We start from the raw sequence: 8,432 nt of genomic DNA on the forward strand, positions 1-8,432 counted from the left end.
GCCATGGTACTCAATTGTGTTAATGATCTGCATTATACCATGGTTTGGCTTAGGATTTCTACTGAAGTCATCACCAGTGCTGTAGCAATGAATTTAAGGATGTTGTCCTCTTGAAGATATTTGAAGTTTCCTCCAAAAAAGCAGTGGGATCTGGCAAAGAGCTTTAGCAACAGCTGCTCTCTGTTCATCCTGCTCTCTGTAGATCTCTAGAAACTTCATCCACTTTTTTCCATTTCCCACTTTCTGTGTAGACCATCAAACTTTATGATCCAGAATCCATTGAGTGTCCCAAACATACATTTTAAACTATGTTGAACTTCATCTCCAGGAACAATGACATGTGTTACTGTAGTGTTAATCTCAGCAGATTTTTTCATAGACTTAAGAACTATCACGAGTGTGCTAAGTGTTCTCTGTTGTTCTGAAGAAAGCCCTTTCCTTTAACTAACAATGGGCAATTCTTTCACTGTTCCATACACATGATCAAGCAGAGGCTAGTCAAAAATGACTTTTCCTTTTCTTTTTTGGTAGCACCAATATGTCATTATATTTCTATTGACTACATAATAATATATGGGCCACACATCAAATATATTAATGGTATTTCTTGGGACATATTCTTGACCATATCCATGTACTGTTGGCTACATTCTGGAGCTGTGATCAAGTTGATAGATATTGGTATTCATCAAAGCAATAATGTGGAGCAGCAATTACAGTACTGTCAGATGTCCATAACTTCAGACTTCGTACAATTTTGTCCATCCATGACTGTTGTTAACATTTATAATGGTATTCAACAGCATTTGGTATATTATCCTTTATAGAAGCAACAGGGGGGAAATTATCTCTTCTGTGATTTCTTTTCCTGTCTACTATACTGGGTGACATCTTTAGTGTGGACATATTTGACATTATTTGTCTGTGAGCTGAGTTATTCAGCAAAAGTGGGAGTGTGTTGGTGAGGCTATAAGAGTCATCTGACACATTACTGTTACTCCTGAGTATGATATCAATTGGAAGAAGGCATGAAGAACTGTGGGCCAACAACACATTTTTTGCAGGCGTTGTTGACTTATCCAAACCTCCACTGGTGTCTAGAGTGTTGACCCCACAACATTAGCAGTAGTGTTGCGAGGCCTGCCGCAACCTCAACAATATCTATTGTGTCCCACCTAACAAAGACTTTTTATACAAATGTCAGAAGTCTCTTCATGTTGAACAGAGTGTCAGGAGGCACTATATGCCTAAGGAATAGTAAAAAGAGTTTTGTCAAGTTTCCAGAACATTCAGATTCTGTAACATATAAAATTGATATGTCTATTTACTATTTACTAGTGGGCCCTCAATAAGCAATGTTGACTACAGAAGGAGACAAGATTCTTCTTCAATTTCTCTTTGGAATAAAGTCTACTATCATTTGTATCTGGCCTTAAATTTCATTCCTGGTTGATTTAAGCTGAATATTTCTTCTGCTTCCTTCTTGCAGATATTCTAGAAGCTGTCTGAACCCTCTTAGAAACAAGTTCAGGGTGATGTATAGAAACAAATTTGTAGACTAAGCTTGCTGAGCTTTGTCATTTCTTGCCTTTTAAGGCAGGGATTGCACAAATACTTTATTCATAACATATTTGACATTGCTTTCAAAAGAGAGACTCACTAATGTAATTCCACCTCTAACAACAAAAATAACAGGAAGCGGCAATCACTATTGCTTAATATCTCTCAACATCAACGGACTCAATTCCCAAATAAAAAGACATAGACTAAGAGACTGGATACAGAAAGAGGACGCAGAATTTTGCCATATGCAGGGAACATATCTCAGAGACAAAGAAAGACACTACCTCAGAGTAAATGGCTGGGAAACAACTTTCCAAGCAAATGGCCCAAAAAAACAAGCTGGAGTTGCCATTCTAATATTATATAAAATTGACTTTCAACCAAAAGTCATTAAAAAATGTAATGAAGGACACGCCATATTCATCAAAGGAAAAATTCACCAAGATGAACTCTCAATCCTAAATATCTATGCTCCAAATGCAAGGGCACCTAATTCATAAAAGAAACCTTCCTAAAGCTCAAAGCACACATTGCACCTTACATAGTAATAGGGGATTTCAACAACCCACTCTCATCAATGAACACATCATGGAAACAGAAATTAAACAGTGACATAGAGAAACTAGCAGATGTTATGAACCAAATGGATTTAACAGGTATTTATAGAACATTTATAAAACAAGAGGATATACCTTCTTCTCAGCACCTCATGGTACCTTCTCCAAAATTGACCATATAATCAGTCACAAAACAGGCCTCAACAGATACAGGAAGAGAGAAGTAATCCCATGCATCCTATCACATCACCATGAACTAAGACTGGTCTTCAATAACAGCAATAACAACAGAAAACCCACATATACATGGAAGCTGAACAGTGTTCTACTCAATGACAACTTGCTCAAGAAAGAAATAAGAAAGAAATTAAAGACTTCTTAGAATTTAATGAAAATGAAGATACAACATTCTCAAACTTATGGAACACAATGAAAGCAGTGCTAAGAGGAAAACTCATAGCTCTGAGTGCCTGCAGAAAGAAACAGGAGACAGCATATGTCAACTGCTTGACAGTACACCTAAAAGCTCTAGAACAAAAAGAAATAAATAAACACAAGAGGAGTAGAAGGGAGGAAATAATCAAACTGTGGGCTGAGATCAACCAAGTAGAAACAAAAAGGAATATAGGAAAAATCAGCAAAACCAGGAGCTGGTTCTTTGAGAAAATCAAGATAGATAGACCCTTAGCCAGACTAACCAGAGGTCACAGAGAGTGTATCCAAATTAACAAAATAGAAATGAAAAGGGAGAGAAAACAACAGAATCTAAGGAAATTAAAAATCATCAGATCCTAGTACAAAAGCCAATATTCTACAAAACTGGAAAATCTTTAGGAAATGGACAATTTTCTAGACAGATATCAGGAACCAAAGTTAAATCAGGAAGAAATAAACCATCTAAACAACCCCATAACTCCTAAATAAATAGAAGCAGTTATTAAAAGTCTCCCGAACAAAAAGAACCCAGGACCAGATGGGTTTAGTGCAAAATTCTATCAGATCTTCATAGAATAGCTCATACCAATACTATCCAAACTAATCCACAAAATAGAACCAGATGTAGCACTACCAAATTCCTTCTATCAAGCCACAATTGTTCTTATACCGAAACCACACAAAGACCCAACAAAGAAAGAGAACTTCAGACCAATTTACCTTATGAATATTGACACAAAAATATTCAATAAAATTCTTGCAAACTGAATTCATAAAACTGCAAAGCTTCTGTAAATCAAAGGACATTGTCATTAGATCAAAATGGCAACCAAAAGATTGGGAAAAGATCTTTACCAACCGTACATCTGATAGAGGGCTAATATCCAAAATATATAAGGAACTCGAGAATTTAGTCTCTAGAGAGCAAAACAACCCTATTAAAAATGGGTTATAGAGCTAAATAAAAGTCTCAGTTGATGAATATCAAACAGGCAAAATGTACCTAAAGAAATGTTCAACATCCTTAGTCATCAGGGAAATGCAAATCAAAACAACCCTGAGATTCCACCTCACACCAGTCAGAATGGCGAAGATAAAAATTTTAAGTGACAGCAGATGCTGGCAAGGATGTGGCGAAAGAAAAACACTCCTCCATTGTTGGTAGGATTGTAAACTGGTACAACCAGTCTGGAAATCAGTCTGGAGGTTTCCCAGAAAATTGAACATTCCACTACCTGAGGACCCAGCTGTACCACTCCTGGGCTTATACCCAAAGGATCCTCCAATATACAACAAAGACACATGTTCTGGTATGTTCATAGCAGCCTTATTTATAATTGCCAGAAGCAGGAAATAATCCAGGTGCCCTTTATAGAGGAATGGATTTAAAAAATGTGGTACTTCAACCCACATTTTAAAAAATTGTATTCTCCATTTCTACATGTAAATGCACTTGATTCTTTGGATCTGATATCTTACGATAGGCAATTTAGAAGGTTATTTTAAAGCTAGACTATGATGTTCAATTATCTCCTTTTCTTCAGTTCTAACACACTGGCTGTTCTCAGGTTCATGATGTTGTTTCAAGTGCTGGCTTGTCCTTCCTGTCACAGAGCCAGAAGGACAGGCCAGGCCAGAGTCTTTAGAACAAACTATTTAACATTCTTTGACTTATATGGGAAGCCAAATCCCATCATTAGACCCAGATGTATAGTAGAGTAAAAGAACATTTGACATTTTTCCAATATAAATCATAATTCAAGGTATTTGAATCTCTGTAGTATCAAACCCAGTTTCTAGAGGGAGGCACCAAGAGAAAACAAAAGAAATCTTAGAGATAAGGTTTCTTGGACCATTTCCTTCTGCAATGGCAACAGTTGTAAAAATCTTAAGAGTATTTAGAAATCAAATATGACATTTTCTGGCTATTGAGACTGATTGTCAAATTTGTATTGAAGCCTCATCAGGAAACCTTAAAGAATAAAGCAGCAGAGTTTAATTATATTTGTTGGTACAAGGAAGAAAAAAATTTAAGAAGGCAGGCAAGAGAAAGAAAGTTGACAGGAAAGCATTCCCAGGAGCAGAGCCCAGAAGATGTGGGAGAAACTTAGAACAAAGTTTTGCTTCTCTATCTGGGTATTTAGATCCATAAATAGGAGTCTTGACAGAGGGAATTCCAGTAGATAAGAGTAAAAGGATACTTACCTGGCAGGGGAGATACCATGATCAGGAAGGTGATTTTCCCAGGGCAAGGCTTATCCATTGCACTCCGGATGTGCTGACCCCTGCGATTTCCCCAAATGCGGGAAACTGGACTGCATAATTTGTGGTAGTGGGGGACTGCGTTCGCGCTCTCCCATGGCAAAAAAAAAGAGTAAAAGGAAGAGGGTATGGGGACAAGGGGGCTGCAGTACACAGCCTCATTACAAAGAAAGTCCCCAAGGTACTGTGACTTTTCAGGATGATCAGGATCACAATGAAGATGTATCCTAGTCTATGTGATTCAGTGCTCAGTAGGGCATAAGGAAGATGCCTGGAAATATCATTGAAATAACTTCATTTGAGCCACCAATTTGAGCAAGCCAGTGTGAGAATCTGAGCAGGCAGTGTCCAGAAGACAGTTACCAAAGTAGATGAAGAGAGATGAAAGGATAGAATAGGTAGAGATAAGGCAGCTGAAGAGATGGACTCTAGATTTAGAGTCAAATATTCCCACTGGCAGAAGCCAGCATAAGTCCATGATCTACTCACTGGATAGTCGATCTACCAGTTTGCTTGGTTGGGAGGGATTGAACTTTTAGGCATCCAGTTGTGACTCTTTCAGATTTCAGCCCCAAATGTATGTAGGGGATACAGTGAAACCACTGAATTTGATAACTCTTTGGGTAGAAACTTTGGACTAAAAAGGCCATGCTGCCCCAGAAGCTGGAAAATGGCAATCTGACTTTAAAGCAATTAGATATTAGATGATAGTCCTCATGGTGGGGTTTTGAAAGGATACAGACTATGTGGGTTAATTGGAAATCAAATGCCCTTGCCTGAGGGAGGGAGTGACTTTCCTGGTAAGCACAAAACCTCCAATGAGATTTGTAGTCTTAGGGAACAGAACCCAACTTGTGAAATGCTGAGAAAAGCTGAGGTTAGGCTTTTGTTCACTCATTAACAATTCCCCTGATTACCCATTCAGAGTCCTTCTGTCTGGGACATTGTCAGCAGCACTGTCAGTTTGGGACCTGTATTGGATCTAATTGTATGTGCTAAAGAGACAGTGAATTCTAAATCAATTTTCATTAATGGAAATTAATGGTTTCAAGTAAATTATAATTATTCAATAAAGTTCACATACTGGATCAATTATTTCAACACAGTAAGTCCTTAAAAACTTAATTTTCAGTAAAATCAGAAAATTTCAGCAGAAGATTAAAGACTATTATGAGTAATTTGGATGAATATTAACAGATATCCCAGGCTACAGTCAGCCCTACCCAATTCTATCTCCTAAATATTTATGTTTATATTATTAGACGTTATTTTCTGACTATTGTTCTGTTGGTAGCAGTCATTATGGAGATGCATAACTGGTCAAAAAGAATAAAAGAATTACTCTAAGCTCTAAATATATCTATATTAACCCTGTCACCCACCACGTGAGTGACAAAGGCACAGACCAACATACATTGAGAGCAGAATTTATCAAATATTTAATGAAGAAATGCAGCTCCTGTTTTTTAAAGTATACAACAAAACAGAAATGGAAGAAACACTTTTAAACACCTACTTTGTAGTCTGGATTAATCCAATACCAAATCCTGTTGAAGAAAATAAAATAGAGAACTATAGACCTATAAAAGTCAAAAAAATAAAGGCAGGACAATCTCAGAGTGCTGTACTCTCTATAGTCATTCTAGAAAAATGAATACTATGAAGACCAAGAAAGTTTTGTGTAGAGTGCATATGATATCTTTTAGAATAATAAAAAAATATGATCACTAAGTAGAAACATCCATGAATTTGAAGAGTCCCTAAGATACCCCAGTTGGGACATTGAAGAGATCATTTATGATCAGGATACATATGATGCTTGAAGGAGAAAATAATTCATTATTCTTAGAATGAGAAGCCTATAAATAAATCTAGAATTATTTTTAGTCATTCCCTTCTTGAAACCAATTATGATTGTTTCTAGATTTCTGCTACAATCAATTCTCCAGAAGAAAAGACTTTTTCAGAGGAAATGGAGACTGTTTAATCCTGGAAAAAGGGTAAAGGTACTCAAGTGAAAAGGATCCAAGACAAATGCTGTTGAATTTTTGCCCTGACCTATATGTCGTATAATTTCAATCCTAATAAACAAGTCATCAAAACACAAACTGTCATTATTATAACAATTAACTAGAGACTCAGCCATGAGTCAACCCGATGAGATCATCTTCATTCTCTGGATGGACAGCATACCATACACCCTTGATTCAAATGCAGATGGTAAATGGGGTGGAACTGTAAATTACTTCCTTTGATATTTCCTTCAATATGGTGTGGCACTGAAAAATCACAATAAAAGCAATGAAAGTAATTCTTCTATAAATATAGGATCGTATTCATGAATGAATTTGGGGATCATTTTCTGTGGAGAATTGACAGTCTTGCATTTTTACAAAATACCTGAACTTGTATGGGGAGATGGTTCTGTGACATGGGAATTTTTGGTATTTTTAGAGACTTGGCTGTATCATGGGATGTTTTTCCTGGAAATTTGTCTTATGAGATGAAGTTTTGCTCAAGTCCACATGTGAGAGGATGTTTTGCTGAAGCAGACTTAGTGATTTTCTGGAAGTTGCCTGGTGAAAGGCATGTGTTATTTTGCTGGAGCTTGAGACACTTGAGAGAATGAGTGATGTTTGAAAGAGGATAGCATAACCCAACAGAGAGTGGAGGGTGCTCTTGCCTTGGTTTGCCTTGCAACTATTTCTGGTCATTGTTGAGTTTCATAGATGCTGGTCTTCCCTCATGACATGCTTGAATTGGTTTGCCTTGCTTTCTTTGCTGATCATTTGCTGTGACTGCTTAGAGAGAAACTCACCAAAGAACTTCTGGTGGTATTCTGGCTGCTTCCTGCCACTTCTGCAGACTCATGTCAATTGGTAGAGCCTCATGGTTTCTGTCCAGGTCATGTTACTGCTACTAATTCATGTTAAGTGATGGCTGACTGAACTGAACTGTGGCAGCTGAATCCAGTTTGCTGTATTGCTAGTAGACTCAACTGCTGCCAAACAAGACTGGAATTGCCTCAAAGAACTCTTTCTAAACAGAACCACAACTCCAGTTTCCTATTAACCTTTCTTCCACCCTACCTCTGGTGGGTGGTGGACTAGAAGCAATGCAGAAGTATTAAAAAAAACATAAAGTCAGTATTGAAAAATCTAAGCCTACAGTTCTGTGAGAAAAAAGATGTGCTCACTGTGTTATAGCATAAAAACCTCGGTTTAGTCCCTAGCACACACTTAAAAACCAGGTTGGGAAGAACCTGTGATTGACCTAGAGTGTCAGAGATGGTGACCAATTCCTCTGGATCTCACACTTCAGATAGGCAAATCAATGAGCTCCTGATTTGGTAATAGACTTTGTCCCTCAAAATTAGATGCAAAGTTCTTTAGGGAAATTTTAACTCTGGTCTCCATATATACATGAAGACCCAGGCTCACCATGCCCCCCTAAACACAAACACACACACACACACACACACGAAAAAAACTTTAATTTGGCACAGGTCTTCAGATATTTTAATTGAAGACCAGATAGATATTTTGGCCTTCAGTAAGAACATGCACTGTGAATAAAATGCCATATAAATATGTAACAGAGGTTGTTTCTTTATTA

The 8,432-nt window shown here is 37.3% G+C and overlaps 1 non-coding gene across 1 annotated transcript; it reads left to right on the forward strand.

Annotated features, from left to right (window-relative positions):
* Nucleotides 1-4,752: 4,752 nt before the first annotated feature.
* Rnu1-24 (RNA, U1 small nuclear 24) lies at nt 4,753-4,916 on the forward strand. Its single transcript, XR_005501716.1, has one exon. It is a non-coding gene; the product is annotated as a U1 spliceosomal RNA (small nuclear RNA).
* Nucleotides 4,917-8,432: the final 3,516 nt, after the last annotated feature.

This window comes from Rattus norvegicus, chromosome 2, assembly GCF_036323735.1.
Source record: "Rattus norvegicus strain BN/NHsdMcwi chromosome 2, GRCr8, whole genome shotgun sequence".
Classification (NCBI taxonomy): domain Eukaryota; kingdom Metazoa; phylum Chordata; class Mammalia; order Rodentia; family Muridae; genus Rattus; species Rattus norvegicus.